Source organism: Siphateles boraxobius, unplaced genomic scaffold (genome assembly GCF_051911475.1).
Source record: "Siphateles boraxobius isolate OS27281-9 unplaced genomic scaffold, OSU_SipBor_1 57, whole genome shotgun sequence".
In the NCBI taxonomy this organism is placed as follows: Eukaryota; Metazoa; Chordata; class Actinopteri; order Cypriniformes; family Leuciscidae; genus Siphateles; species Siphateles boraxobius.
Genome location: NW_027509183.1, coordinates 1,928,903 through 1,946,689, shown reverse-complemented (window position 1 = coordinate 1,946,689; position 17,787 = coordinate 1,928,903). Strand labels below are relative to the sequence as shown.

Below are 17,787 nucleotides of genomic sequence, written 5' to 3'. Positions count from 1 at the left end.
TGTGTGTGTGTGTGTGTGTGTGTGTGTGTGTGTGTGTGTGTGTGTGTGTGTGTGTGTGTGTGTGTGTGTGTGTGTTTGTGTGTGTGTGTGTGTGTGTGTGTGTGTGTGTGTGTCCAGCTCTGATCTCCATCGGTCAGTACAGCAGCACGATCGAGACGGTGGACGCCGGCTGGTGTAAGGAGATCACGGATCAGGGCGCCACTCAGATCGCCAAGAGCAGCAAGTCTCTGCGTTACCTGGGCCTGATGAGGTGTGATAAGGTGAGTTCATTCACACACACACACACACACACACACACACACATGCTGGTGTGACTCTCGGGGTCACCAGTGAAACACCTGGCAGACTCCTCACGTCTGGATCTCTCGCCTCCTCCGACAGGGATTCACTAACGGTTTTGTCAGCCGAAACATGTTCTTATATTCACCCTGAGATTTTAAGTTAAGACTTTAATAATTTAATAATAATTTGTGTTTTAAAATTATTCATTTGAATTGAAGGGTTTGAATTTTTTTTTTTTTTTTTTTTTTTTACATTTTCATGAAGTGTTTTTTAAAGTTTTTTATTTTAAAATGATTTTCTATTGATTGTTTTTTTTAAAGTTTTTTTTACGTTTTTGATTTTTAATTTTACATTTGTATGCATTAATACATTTTTCTAAATGTTTTATTTTTGTTTTTATTTTAAAATGATTCATTTTGTTTTTTAAATAAATTGTTTATTTTACATTTTGTATCAAATTATTTTTTTTACTTTAAAATTATTTATTTTAATAATCTGAATATTTTGTAAGTGTTTGATTTTAAATATTTTTATTTTAAATTCTTTTTTTCATTTCACGTTTACATTTTTATGATTTTGTAATTTTGTGCTTTATTTTGATCTTTTTCATTTTTAAATTATTTATTTATTTTTTACATTTTTATGATGTCTATCCAGCTGTTATTCACTTCCTATGTCACATTGAGATAGATTTGACTTATTTGATATATATATATATATATATATATATATAGGTATTCACCCTATGACAGATGAATATATAACTTTTTGAAGTAGAAGAAAGCCAGTTTGGTGTCTCATTAAGAGGTTTTGATCAATAAAGTTAATGAAATGTCACCTTGTCGTCAGTCCTGCTCCTGGAGGAACAGCATAAACACTCCAACCATCATAAACAGCTTTCCCAGCTAATAAAGGTCCTCAGGATCAGGATTACTAGAAGTGATTAAACGCCCTGCACTAGTAAATGAATGCTATAGGTCAGCACTGGAAAACTGCACTGACCAATCAGAACTTCTTTTGTCTCATGATTCAGATGTATCTCGTATGATTTTAAGCTAGTTTGTCATTGGCTATATTTAAGAGCACGTTGATTGTGACGTTGTGTTAAGTGAGAGAACGGTCTTGTGTTTCGGGTCAGTGCCGTTTACAAAGCCACAATCCCATGACGAATTCAATTTCTGCCTAAATCTCCTTCCCATGCGGATAATTCTCTGTTTTCATAATCTCATTTGGGTTTTGGAAGCTGTAGATGTGATGGATAACCCTCTGAGCGCTGCGTTTCCTTCCTAAAAGAGGAAAGTGGCATGTTAATATTCCTGTCTATTATATCAAACCCTTTCATTTTACGTTTTTCCATTTTAAATTAAATCGATTTTTTAACGATTAACTCGAATGTGCAGTTTACGTCGACTTGTTTGAATGAAAATACGTATCGACTGTACCTAATATTTATCCAAAGGAATCGATATTGAATCAAGATCAGAATCAAATCACAAGAATTGAATTGAAATTGTGAAATAAACAGTAGCATATCAGTCATTGTACCATGCAAACATTGTGTTGTCACTAAACTTGATAAAATTATGTTTAGTTACCAAATGTTTTGACAATCACAATACACTTATTGTGATACAATGTTTATTTTAACACATCCCCCCAATCCCAATCCACCCATTTTATGTAATATTACGTTATGTTATGTTACATTTTCGTTGTTTACAAAGGCATCTTGTCTTTTTGGCTTATTGTTTCTGATTGCACTTGGGGGAAATCCAGATCAAATCCCAGAAGGGAAAATCAAAACAAAATAAAGTTAAAACTTGTTTTGAACAATTTCTTTGTCATCTGCAGATTGATTTTAATCTATTTAAATCGTAAATCTGAAATTATTTTTTTTAGGCCATATCGCCCAGCCCTATTTTAAACCCATGCTAAAGTTTCAGATTGAGTGGAATGATCTGCAGACACACATCACAGATCGCGCTGTCGTGTCCTCGACTGAAAGAACGCTATTGATCCTCGGCGGGCCAAATCATCAAATCAATTCATTATGCTTCTCTCAGACCTCCAGCTCTGGACGAGACTTTGATGTGAAGCCCTGGAGCGAGGGAAGAATGAGAGAAAGCTCATTTCTTTTATCAAAGAGAAGTATGGCCACTTTGACAAAACCTCATTGTCCTTCAAACCCCCTCCAGAACAAGCGTTTTCCTCTTCAGAAACAAGTTTGGTTGCCCACAAAATATTCTTGTTTTGAGCCAAAATTGAGAGTTTTGTCATTATTTACATGCCCTTGCGTCTTTCCGAACCCGTATGATGTTGTTTCTTCCCATGAACATGAATCTTCATTTGAAAAAACGCATTCTTAATGAGTAGTTTATCTTATTTTTGTTTCAAATTTCTCTTAATTCATTAAAATCAGGTTTATTAACATGTGTGCCAACTGAATTTAAGTGTGTCTTGTCTTACTAGACCTTTTTCCACTTCTTCCAGGCAAAATACACTTATATTTAGGATTGTTTGTCATGATGGCTTGAAAAAGCCTGGCCTGAAAAGTTTTAAATGATTTTAAAATGTTGAAGCTTAAAAGTTGTAAGATCGTAGGTAGGTAGACAGACAGATTTTTTTTCTTCTTGGTGGTCGTTATGGTGTTCTGGGTGGTTGCTAGGATGTTCCCGGGGTGATCTGGGTGGTTGTTATGGTGTTGCTGTGGTGTTCTGGGTGGTTGTGGTTGTAAGGGTGTTCTGAGTTTTGCTGGTTGCTAGGTGGTTACTATGTGGTTGTTGGGATGTTCTGGGTGGGTGCAAGGGTGTTGTTTCTTGTTAGGTGGTTGCTGGGGTGTTCTACAGTATGTGCTTGTTAAGGTGTTCCTGGGTTTATCTGGGTGGTTTGTAAGGGTGTTCTGGGAGTTGCTGGTTTCTAGGGGGTTACTATGAGATTTTGGGGTGTTTTGAGTGGGTGCTAGGTTGTTGTTGCTTATTAGTTGGTTGCCTGGGTGTTTTGGGTGGTTGTCTGGCTGGTTGTTATGTAGCTGCTAGGGTGTTCTGGGTGGTTGCTAGGGAGTTCTCATGCTTTGCCAGGGTGTTGCTAGGATGTTCCTAGGGTGATCTGGGGGGTTTGCTATGTGATTGCTAGGGTGTTTTGGTGGTTGCTACTAGGGTGTTTCTGTGGTGTTCTGGGTGTTGCTGGTTGCTAGGTGGTTATTATGCAATTGTTGGGGTGTTCTGGTTGGGTGCCCAGGTGTTGTTCTTGTCCGGGTGTTGCTGGGGTATTATGGGTGGTTGTTAGGGTGTTCCTGTGGTGATCTAGGTGGTTGTTAGGGTGTTCCTGTGCTGATTTGGGTGGTTGTTAGGGTGTCGCTGGGGTGATCTGGGTGGTTGTATGGGTGCTCTGGGTGTAGCTGGTTGCTAGGTGGTTACTATGCGGTTGTTGGGGTGTTCTGGGTGGGTGCCACGGTGTTGCTAAGGTGTTAATGAGGTGTTCTGTGTGGTTGCTAGGGTGTTGCTGGTTGCCACGTCATTTTAAGTATGAAGAGACAAGAAAGACTCACTTATATTCAAGATCACATGAAAACAGTTCTGAAAATATTATGCAGTGTTTCCCAGTAGTACAATAAATTATGTCTATAGCAATAACAATAATATATAACAATAACAATATAACAATAAACAAATGTATTTTGATTAACATTTAACAAGCATTAATACATGCTTTAAGAAACATATTGCTCATGTTAGACTTGTGTTGAGACCTTATAGTAAAGTGTTACCAAAAATATTAATTATTAACACTTTTTCTGCAGTCTGACCATGACTTGCAAGCTCAAAAATGACGAAAACATCATAAAAGCTTTGCTTGATTTTTTCTGATACCTTAGAAGTGGTTTTGGAGCTTGACACAGTCATGCTCATTATTATGAAAAATATCTGTGTAAACAGTTTTCAAAATCTCTCTGTTTGTGTTCCACTGAAAAAAAGGATGAATAAATAATGACCAAATTCTCATTTTGAGTGAACTTGCCCTTTAAATCATTACATTTTCCTGCAGTTTGTAATGTGTGTTTTGGGTTCATTGTCTGATATCTGGAGAGTTGTACATTCTCGGTGGGAAATTACAGTCCGTTTGAGCTGCGTGTTTACAGGTCAGTGATCGTAACCTGCGAAACGTCACGTTGAGATTTACACGGCTCTCACGGGTCTGTTCTCTCTCAGCAACAACATCTCAGTGTTTGGTCTCGTGTCCGAAGCCAAAACAGGCCACCGTGCCTCTCAGCTTCTCACTAACTCATCACGCTTTTACCCCGGTAACCGTTTGCCTTGAGGACAGAACATCTCATCGAGGGTTTCCGAAAGAGTTTGGATCCATTCATTGGAGGGTTTTTTTTCCGCTTTTGAAGCTCAGTTTAAACTCGACACTGTGCAACTCAGGCCCATTACAGTCTACAGAGTAAATATGAGTGGAGATGAGTGATGAGAGCGGCATTGGTGTGAAACGAGACAAAAACAACTGTGGAACGACAGAGGGGGGATTGTGATGGTAGTGGAATAGACACTTTAAGAGGAGAAAATGGGAACAGAGTGTCTCAAGAGATTTGAGAAGATCAGACATCACTGTCAATAAAGCTCCTGTAAAATAAACGGACAGAATCCAATGCTAAAGGATCTTAGATTCTTCATGGTTTTATATGAAGCGCGTGAACAGAAGAAAAGCAAAGAAAGAGCTGAGAGGAAGCTTTCTCGTCTCCTGAGCTGGGAAAATAACTACAGAACATTTGCTTTAGTTTGCTTAGGTCTTCGTGACACGTCTTGAGGAGTGCAGTTTGCTTTCGTGTGTTGATGCATTCCCTGATTAGTAAAGTTTGTTGTGATGGCTTGAGAAAGCCTTGCCTGAAAATATTTAAATCATTTATAATCTTGAGTTTTAAGATCATGGATGGACAGACAGAAATATTTTGCTAGGTGGTAATTATGTGGTTGCTAAGGTTTTCAGTGTGGTTGCTAGGGTGTTCTGGGTGGTTGCTAGGGTGTTGCTGGTTGCTAGATTGTTACTATGCAGTTTGCTAGGGGTTCTGAATGGTTGCCAGGTTGTTGTTGGTTGGTGGGTGGTTGCTATGGTATTGCTGGGGTATTCTGTGTGGTTGCTAGGGGGTTGCTGGCTTCTATGCGGTTGATAGGGTATTGCTTGGGTGTGCTGGGTTGGTTGCCTAAGGGGTTGCTGGTTGCTCGGTGGCTACTATGTTGTTGCTAGGGTTCTGAGTGGTTACCAGGTTGTTGTTGGTTGGTAGTTGGATGCTATGTGGTTGTAAATGTATTGCTGGAGTGTTCTGGGTGGTTGCTAGGTTATTGCTTGGGTGTGCTGGTTGGTTGTTAGGCATTCTGGGGGTTGCTAGGGTGTTCTGGATGGTTGCTATGGGGTTGCTGGGATGTTCTGTGTATTTGCTGGGTTATTACTGGTTGCTATGAGGTTGTTAGAGTATTTCTAAGGTGATTAGTGTGGTTGCTAGGGTGTTCTGGGTGGTTGCTAGTTGGTTACTATGCTTTTGCTGAATTGTTCTGAGTGATTGCCAGGTCGTTGTTGGTTGGTAGGTGGTTGCTATGCAGTTGCTGGGGTGTTCTGGGTGGTTGCTATGCAGTTGCTATGGTGTTCTGGGTGGTTGCTAGGGCTCAAAAACGTTCTGGGTTCAATATAAGTTCAGCTGTATGTGCAGCATCTGTGTCATTATGTTGATCACCACAGAAAATAATTTCAGCTTGTGAAAACAAGCACAAATCACATTTACAGTAACAATTACAATGAGAGTCTGTGGGGCAAAAGAGAATTACACAGAGAAAAACAGTGTGTGGGGAGTTATAGTGTGTAAAGCTGGTAAACCAAACCGAGTCGAATATAGTTTTCTCTGGTAATGGATGAAAAAACTGGCCAAAATATCCAACTAAAATGGCATTTATATGACTTTATATGGTCCTCATTCAGACGTTTTCCCATGAGTCTCTCTGAACTAAATGTTCTTCTGTTTGTTTGGATCTTTCTGTCTAATGCAATTCAGTTTTGTACAAAAATCTCTGGTGTGTAAAAATGTTTTGTGATCATTAGACTCTTGTATTTCGAGCTGCAGGCAGGTTTTGTGGTCTGATGCGTTTAGTTATTAGTAATTTTTGAGGTTTCATGTTTTAAAACACGAGGGTCTTGTGAGAAATATGAGGCACGTCACAGTGTTTTACCGCGGTAGATGAGCTGCGGGCAGGTTTAGGGTTGCGGTAAATCAGCGTCTGTTTAAGCCTGGACTCGGTGCTCACACACTCCAGAAAGCTTTTTAAGTATTAACCAGAGTAGCGTTTGAGGAATGTGTGTGTTTGTGTCTGGATCCACTGAAGCCGGATCACATATTTCAGTGTTTAAGAGCCGGAATATCAGTGTTTCCGCCACATTTATAAAGTGTGCTGGAATAATGAAAACAACTTGAGCCTGTAAAGTGCATTTTTACTTTTAGATGGAGTCATAAATACACACACGCACGTCATGCAGTAATTGGTGGTTTAATGCTGCGTGACACTTAACGTTTGTCTTTCTGAACTGAAGCGGCGCTCTGAGAGAAACAGCAGAAACTGGATCATCATCATGTATGAACACACACTGCACATCCTCGGCACGTTGCAGGCTTTTCTGATCCAAAAAACCGACAGTTATATCAAACAATATTAGATCTCAGAGATGATTATCAGTCTGATATGTGTGTGTGTGTGTGTGTGTGGGAGAGAGAGAGAGAGAGAGTGTGTGTGTGTTTGTGCGTGTATGCATGCGTGAGTGTGTGTGTAAGTGTATGAGTGTGTGTGTTTGTTGTGTGTGCGTGTGTGTGTGTGTGTGTGTGTGTGGGTGTGTGTGTGTGTGTGTGTGTGCGTGCGTGCGTGCGTGCGTGCGTGCGTGCGTGCGTGCGTGCGTGCGTGCGTGTGTGTGTGCGTGTGTGTTGGTGTGTGTGTGTGTGTGCGTGCGTGCGTGCGTGTGTGTGTGTGTGCGTGTGCGCGTGTGCGTGTGTGTGTGCGTGTGCATGTGTGATTTTTAAAAAGTCGATGCACAGATAATTTTGTTTGTTTGGACCTCATCTCACAAATGAGACGACCAAGGAATTTTATTTGCTTTTAATTTGCGACAAATCAATGTGCTGTAGTTTGCAGCTGCGTGTCACACACACTCTCGTGGGGTTTGCTGTGAGATGGACACAATAAAAGGCAGAATCAGTCGTTGTTGCATCAAACATCACACAGATTTAAAGCTGCTGTGTGTAAAACAGAACTGATAATGATTGTTTCCAAACAGGTTCAACATGATTTCTGCATCATTTAAAAAAATTACAGCTATAATTATCTATAAAGTAAATGCACAAATGTCCATTTAAAATAAATAAATAAGGTAATCTACAACTGAACAAATTTGCATAGAAATCAGCTTTTTTTGAGTTTGAAAATTACAGTATCTTAAAACCCGAAATAAATAAGTGCAGAAAAATGGGTTTCTAAACATTCAAAAATCAAGATATATTTACTTTAGAAACAAAATGACTTTTTTTTTTACGTGCATGTAGCAGATGCTGTTTTCCCTCTGAATCTTCATGAGCTGCAGATGTGTAGTTTTTCCTCTGACTGATTAGAGCAGGTCATGTGAGATCTTCACCTTCAGTCTGCATGTGAATAACACACTTGACATTGTGCATGATGAAGGTTTGGACTGGATCCCTGTGGACTCGCTGTGGTGATTATCTCAACGCAACATGTGGAGCGTCTGTGTTCCATCAACCTGGGGTTTTTATGGATACCTTGCATTCAATAATTGTTCACATTTCTTGCATATATAATTTATAATGCAAATTTCAGCCCTGCATATCATGCATTTAAAAAACACACACATATATCATATCCTTATCATACACCCGATGCAGTGTGTTTTGCTAGTTTCAGCCCGACACAGTTGTCATTTTCACGCCCTGTGCCACGTTGTTTAAATAGCAAATGCATTTGTGCCCATCTGTGACCCATGAGCTGCTGGTCTGAGAACGAGTGTGTGTTCAGGAGCGTTGATGGAGCGTTGCAGTTTTGAGGAACTGAAATAGGCCGAGCGATTGACCAACTGAACCGTCTCTACAGTCAATGCACAATATTTGGTTTGTTATATAAAGAGCGCGTTAGTAATATGAGTCTATAGACGGGTCAACAACGCACTACACTCTGCTTATTACACACACACACACACTGCTTATTACACACACTCTGCTTATTACACACACACACACACTGCTTATTACATACACACACACTCTGCTTATTACACACACACACACACACACACTGCTTATTATACACACACACTCTGCTTATTACACACACACACACACTGCTTATTACACACACTCTGCTTACTACACACACACACACACACACTGCTTATTACACACACTCTGCTTACTACACACACACACACACACACTGCTTATTACACACACACACTCTGCTTATTACACACACACACACACTGCTTATTACACACACACACACTCTGCTTATTACACACACACACTGCTTATTACACACACACACTCTGCTTATTACACACACACACACTGCTTATTACACACACAAACTCTGCTTATTACACACACTCTGCTTATTACACACAAACACACACACTGCTTATTACACACACACACTCTGCTTATTACACACACACACACACACTGCTTATTACACACACAAACACTGCTTATTACACACACACACTCTGCTTATTACACACACACACACACACTGCTTATTACACACACACACTCTGCTTATTACACACGCACACTGCTTATTACACACACACACTCTGCTTATTACACACACACACTCCGCTTATTACACAGACACACTGTTTATTACACACACACACTCTGCTTATTACATACACACACTCTGCTTATTACACACACACATTCTGCTTATTACATACACACATTCTGCTTATTACACACACACACTCTGCTTATTACATACACACACACTGCTTATTACACACACACATTCTGCTTATTACACACACACTCTGCTTATTACACACACACTGCTTATTACACACACTCTGCTTATTAAACACACACACACACACACACACACACACACTGCTTATTACACACACACACACACAAAAACTGCTTATTAGACACAAACACACACTGCTTATTACACACACACACACACTGCTTATTACACAAACTGCTTATTACACACACTCTGCTTATTACACACACACTCTGCTTATTTCACACACACACACACTGCTTATTACACACACACACTCTGCTTATTACACACTCTGCTTATTAAACACACACACACTCTGCTTATTACACACACACACACTGCTTATTACACACACACACACACACACACACACTGCTTATTACACACACACACACACACACTGCTTATTACACACACACACACACACACTGCTTATTACACAAACTGCTTATTACACACACTCTGCTTATTACACACACACACTCTGCTTATTTCACACACACACACTGCTTATTACACACACACACTCTGCTTATTACACACTCTGCTTATTTCACACACACTCTGCTTATTACACACACACACTCTGCTTATTACACACTCTGCTTATTTCACACACACAATGCTTATTACACACACTCTGCTTATTACATACTCTGCTTATTTCACACACACACTCTGCTTATTACACACTGCTTATTACACACTCTGCTTATTACACACACACACTCTGCTTATTACACACTCTGCTTATTACACACTCTGCTTATTACATACTCTGCTTATTACACACTCTGCTTATTACATACTCTGCTTATTACACACTCTGCTTATTACACACTCTGCTTATTACATACTCTGCTTATTACACACACACACTCTGCTTATTACATACTCTGCTAATTACATACTCTGCTTATTACACACTCTGCTTATTACATACTCTGCTTATTACACACTCTGCTTATTACACACTCTGCTTATTACATACTATGCTTATTACACACTCTGCTTATTACATACTCTGCTTATTACATACTCTGCTTATTACATACTCTGCTTATTACATACTCTGCTTATTACATACTCTGCTTATTAGATACTCTGCTTATTACACACTCTGCTTATTACATACTATGCTTATTACATACTCTGCTTATTACATACTCTGCTTATTACACACACACACTCTGCTTATTACATACTCTGCTTATTACACACTCTGCTTATTACATACTCTGCTTATTACACACTCTGCTTATTACATACTCTGCTTATTACATACTCTGCTTATTACATACTCTGCTTATTACACACTCTGCTTATTACATACTCTGCTTATTACACACTCTGCTTATTACATACTCTGCTTATTTCACACACACACTCTGCTTATTACACACTCTGCTTATTACACACTCTGCTTATTACATACTCTGTTTATTACATACTCTGCTTATTACATACTCTGCTTATTACACACTCTGCTTATTACACACTCTGCTTATTACACACTCTGCTTATTACATACTCTGCTTATTTCACACACACACTCTGCTTATTACACACTCTGCTTATTACACACTCTGCTTATTACACACTCTGCTTATTACATACTCTGCTTATTTCACACACACACTCTGCTTATTACACACTCTGCTTATTACATACTCTGCTTATTACACACTCTGCTTATTACATACTCTGCTTATTACATACTCTGCTTATTACATACTCTGCTTATTACACACTCTGCTTATTACACACACACACTCTGCTTATTACACACTCTGCTTATTACATGCTCTGCTTATTACATACTCTGCTTATTTCACACACACACTCTGCTTATTACACACTCTGCTTATTACACACGCTGCTTATTACACACTGCTTATTACATGCTCTGCTTATTACATACTCTGCTTATTTCACACACACACTCTGCTTATTACACACTCTGCTTATTACACACGCTGCTTATTACACACTCTGCTTATTACACACTCTGCTTATTACACACTCTGCTTATTACATACTCTGCTTATTACATACTCTGCTTATTACACACTCTGCTTATTACACACACACACACACACTGCTTATTACACACTCTGCTTATTACAGACTCTGCTTATTACACACTCTGCTTATTACACACTCTGCTTATTACATACTCTGCTTATTACACACACACACTCTGCTTATTACACACTCTGCTTATTACATACTCTGCTTATTACACACTCTGCTTATTACATACTCTGCTTATTACATACTCTGCTTATTACATACTCTGCTTATTACACACTCTGCTTATTACACACACACACTCTGCTTATTACACACTCTGCTTATTACATGCTCTGCTTATTACATACTCTGCTTATTTCACACACACACTCTGCTTATTACACACTCTGCTTATTACACACGCTGCTTATTACACACTGCTTATTACATGCTCTGCTTATTACATACTCTGCTTATTTCACACACACACTCTGCTTATTACACACTCTGCTTATTACACACGCTGCTTATTACACACTCTGCTTATTACACACTCTGCTTATTACATACTCTGCTTATTACACACTCTGCTTATTACACACTCTGCTTATTACATACTCTGCTTATTACATACTCTGCTTATTACACACTCTGCTTATTAAACACACACACACACTGCTTATTACACACTCTGCTTATTACAGACTCTGCTTATTACACACTCTGCTTATTACACACTCTGCTTATTACATACTCTGCTTATTACATACTCTGCTTATTACGTACTCTGCTTATTACACACACACACACTGCTTATTACATACTCTGCTTATTACACACACACACTCTGCTTATTACATACTCTGCTTATTACACACACACACACTCTGCTTATTACATACTCTGCTTATTACACACTCTGCTTATTACATACTCTGCTTATTACACACTCTGCTTATTACATACTCTGCTTATTACACACACACACTCTGCTTATTACAAACTCTGCTTATTACACACACTCTGCTTATTACACACTCTGCTTATTACACACACACACTCTGCTTATTACACACTCTGCTTATTACATACTCTGCTTATTACACACTCTGCTTATTACATACTCTGCTTATTACACACTCTGCTTATTACACACTCTGCTTATTACACACTCTGCTTATTACACACTCTGCTTATTACACACACACACTCTGCTTATTACATACTCTGCTTATTACACACACACACTCTGCTTTTTACACACACACACTCTGCTTATTACAAACTCTGCTTATTACACACACTCTGCTTATTACACACTCTGCTTATTACACACACACACTCTGCTTATTACACACTCTGCTTATTACATACTCTGCTTATTACACACTCTGCTTATTACATACTCTGCTTATTACACACTCTGCTTATTACACACTCTGCTTATTACACACTCTGCTTATTACACACTCTGCTTATTACACACTCTGCTTATTACACACTCTGCTTATTACACACTCTGCTTATTACACACTCTGCTTATTACATACTCTGCTTATTACACACACACACTCTGCTTATTACACACACACACTCTGCTTATTACATACTCTGCTTATTACACACACACACTCTGCTTATTACACACACACACTCTGCTTATTACAAACTCTGCTTATTACACACACTCTGCTTATTACACACTCTGCTTATTACACACACACACTCTGCTTATTACACACTCTGCTTATTACATACTCTGCTTATTACACACTCTGCTTATTACACACTCTGCTTATTACACACTCTGCTTATTACACACTCTGCTTATTACACACTCTGCTTATTACACACTCTGCTTATTACACACTCTGCTTATTACACACACACACTCTGCTTATTACATACTCTGCTTATTACACACACACACTCTGCTTATTACACACTCTGCTTATTACACACTCTGCTTATTACACACTCTACTTATTACACACTCTGCTTATTACACACTCTGCTTATTACATACTCTGCTTATTACACACACACACACTCTGCTTATTACACACTCTGCTTATTACACACTCTGCTTATTACATACTCTGCTTATTACATACTCTGCTTATTTCACACACACACTCTGCTTATTACATACTCTGCTTATTACATACTCTGCTTATTTCACACACACACTCTGCTTATTACATACTCTGCTTATTACATACTCTGCTTATTACATACTCTGCTTATTACATACTCTGCTTATTACAAACTCTGCTTATTACATACTCTGCTTATTACATACTCTGCTTATTTCACACACACACTCTGCTTATTACATACTCTGCTTATTACATACTCTGCTTATTACACACTCTGCTTACTACACACTCTGCTTATTACATACTCTGCTTATTTCACACACACACTCTGCTTATTACACACTCTGCTTATTACAAACTCTGCTTATTACATACTCTGCTTATTACATACTCTGCTTATTTCACACACACACACTCTGCTTATTACATACTCTGCTTATTACATACTCTACTTATTACACACTCTGCTTACTACACACTCTGCTTATTACACACTCTGCTTATTTCACACACACACACTCTGCTTATTACACACTCTGCTTATTACATACTCTGCTTATTACACACTCTGCTTATTACATACTCTGCTTATTACATACTCTGCTTATTACACACTCTGCTTATTACATACTCTGCTTATTACATACTCTGCTTATTACATACTCTGCTTATTTCACACACACACACTCTGCTTATTACACACTCTGCTTATTACATACTCTGCTTATTACACACTCTGCTTATTACACACTCTGCTTATTACACACTCTGCTTATTACACACTCTGCTTATTACATACTCTGCTTATTACACACTCTGCTTATTACATACTCTGCTTATTACACACTCTGCTTATTACACACTCTGCTTATTACATACTCTGCTTATTACACACTCTGCTTATTACATACTCTGCTTATTACATACTCTGCTTATTACACACTCTGCTTATTACATACTCTGCTTATTACATACTCTGCTTATTACATACTCTGCTTATTACACACTCTGCTTATTTCACACACACACACTCTGCTTATTACACACTCTGCTTATTACATACTCTGCTTATTACACACTCTGCTTATTACACACTCTGCTTATTACATACTCTGCTTATTACATACTCTGCTTATTACATACTCTGCTTATTACACACTCTGCTTATTACACACTCTGCTTATTTCACACACACACTGCTTATTACACACTCTGCTTATTACATACTCTGCTTATTACACACTCTGCTTATTACACACTCTGCTTATTACACACTCTGCTTATTACACACTCTGCTTATTACATACTCTGCTTATTACACACACACACTGCTTATTACACACTCTGCTTATTACACACTCTGCTTATTACATACTCTGCTTATTACACACACACACTCTGCTTATTACACACTCTGCTTATTACACACACACACACTCTGCTTATTACATACTCTGCTTATTACACACACACACTCTGCTTATTACACACTCTGCTTATTACATACTCTGCTTATTTCACACACACACTCTGCTTATTTCACACACACACTCTGCTTATTACATACTCTGCTTATTACACACACACTGCTTATTACATACTCTGCTTATTACACACACAGGGATGCGCAGACTCACACAAACATGCCAAATATTAAAAATAAAAGGATTACAATGCAAAAGATGATTATAGTATACATAAAGATATGGTGGAATCCGGCTTGTCCTGTAGATGGTCTGCTTTAAACACACAAACACACACACACACAGCTTCAACCTCGTGCATGAGCAGATCCGTTTCCCCGCTAGAGACACGTTCCGTTTTTCCGCTTGTAAATTCCTCCGTGTAAATAGCGAATCAGCCGCGAGCGCAACTGGCTTTTAAAGGGAACGTGAGATGAGACTCTGATTGGTTCATTGCACGTTACGCCCAAAACACACCCGTCACTCATTAAGAGGATAGAGACAAAACACACCCATTACTCTTTAAGAGAATAGAGACGACTCTTTAAAAACCAGCGCCGGGAGCGTCGACCATTTGTCCCGTCATTAAACTAGCAGAAGTGGATTCGGACACACACTAACTGCACTTTAGACGCTTAGATCGTTAAAATAGTGCCCATGATATTTTATAGGAAAGAATGTGTCATGTCAAAAAAAGTCAAATGAAAAGCAAATGTGTTTTTGTTTTTGCAGGTGAACGAGGAGACCGTGGAGAGACTGGTGTTGCAGTATCCACACATTGTGTTCAGTACAGTGATGCAGGACTGTAAGAGAACGCTGGAACGAGCCTATCAGATGGGCTGGAGCCCTAACACATCATCGGCCTCCTAACACACACACACACACACACACCTGTCCATGACACCACTGCAGAGTCATTATCATAACTATGCCGTTTATTCCGCCTTCCTTTATCAAATGACATTATGCAGCAGAAGCCTCAATATTGTGCTTTGAGCCGTTTGATTTGAATATGTCCATGCACACACACTCACACACACGCACACACACACACACAGGATTCTGACATGCAGCACTGCATTCATTTACATTTACTAAACTCATCAGAAACTTGTTCAGCTCATATTTACTCTAAAATCAAGAGAGAGAAATAAGAACTGGCATTGTTTTGTTTTGCATTTTGCATTAGGTAAAAAAGCTTTTTGGACCACATGATTTTTGCATTTTGATATTTCCCTGAGGCTCTCATTAAGTGACGCATTTGGACGTTTCACATATGAGATTTGTTTGTTATTCTCATTATTGTCAAAGGTGATTTTCATTATTTTCTCATTATTTAAAACACACTTATGTTTACTGCAGTTCAGGAGAAATACTGTAACAGAGATTTCAGTACAGACTCAACCACAATGTAGAACAACTCCAAATTAAGTATTATTGTTATTATCATTAATATATTTGCATTGGAGTAATGATAATTTGAGGGTAAATCACCGCAAAAATTATGTTTTTCCTCAATGTTTCTGTCTTGTTTTATAGCACAAATATCTAAACATTATTAAATCAAGATATATTTACTGGAGAAGCAAAATGACTGAAGATATTAAGTCTTGTTTAATGAAAAATGTGTCAGTTCAGCGAGTAGAACAAATATCTGCCAAAGCATTCAGAAAAATAAACTTCATTTGAAGGGAAAATAAGATTTTTTCTTTGACTGTAAATGAAAAAAATAAAAGAATGCTTAAAAAAAACTGCTAATGGGGTCAGAAAAATAATCTCGCTTTCTCTTGAATTAAGTTTATTTTGGCAAATATTTAGCACAATTTTTTATTTGTATTTATTTGTATCAAGACTTTTCATTTTGCTTCTCCAGTAAATGCAACTAATCTAAGAATGTCTTGATGTTTGTGCTAGAAAACAAGACAAAAGTGTTGATGTTAAAATAAATGAATGGTCCAAAAATATTCTTCATGCAAAATATTTCTCCTTTTTCTCTGGTGATTTTGGGGTGAATCTGTCATGTTACGAATCTCCTCTTTACACTTCCGTTAGTTAGAGTTCATTTAGACACGTTACACTTTGATTAGAAATGACACGTCTCTATTTCAGTGAACGTTTAGAAGTATGAAGTGAAACGCCGTCGGATGGAGCGTGATTACGTGTTCGTGTTGTAGATCTAGACGTGGAGACGCAGGACTTCGTTTGAGATGACGTCGTTTACTCTTGTGAATCTGTAACCCTGTGGTTTGGAGTTTGTTTGGATGTAAACTGATTTTTGTGTTCAGTTTTTTGAGATATATCCACCATAAGGAAGTTTGCGTACCCTCTGAATATTTGATGATGATGGAGTGTATGCTGAGTTTGAAGTAGAGAGGTTAGTTACGTCACTCATCGACACATCTTCTGTTTTCTCTTTCAGACGAGCAGGGTATTTTTATACGGTGTCCGTAGCGCTCGCTCGTGAATGCAGGAAGACTTTAGTTACAGTGTTGATCTTTTACTGTACCGGGGGATTTGAGTCAATTAAAAACCACGATTCTACTTCACGGGCTCCTGGTGTCATTTGAATGGAGCGAGTGTGTTTGTGTGTTTGAGAACGAAACACGTCTGACCGACGAGAAGCTCGAACGGGATCTGGATCTGCTGAAACATGTTTTATTAAATGTTATGCTTTCAGATTCTAATTAAAATGCTGATTTATGTTTAAAGAGATTTTAATCACAAATTCAACTCAAAATGTAAAAAAATGTGTTCAGTTTCTCTCTGGGTTAAAGTAGTGTGATTTTATTTCATTTGACATAAATAAAAAAATAACTAAAAACAATTGAGTAAAAATTATTCTACTTTATGAACTATATATTGGAGTATACATAACGACAT

The 17,787-nt window shown here is 38.3% G+C and overlaps 1 long non-coding RNA gene across 1 annotated transcript; it reads left to right on the top strand.

Annotated features, from left to right (window-relative positions):
- The first annotated feature begins 123 nt into the window (after positions 1-123).
- On the top strand, positions 124-17,448 carry LOC143715274 (uncharacterized). The gene is made up of 2 exons (XR_013195707.1): positions 124-260; positions 15,640-17,448. It is a non-coding gene; the product is annotated as an uncharacterized LOC143715274 (long non-coding RNA).
- The last annotated feature ends 339 nt before the right edge of the window (positions 17,449-17,787 follow it).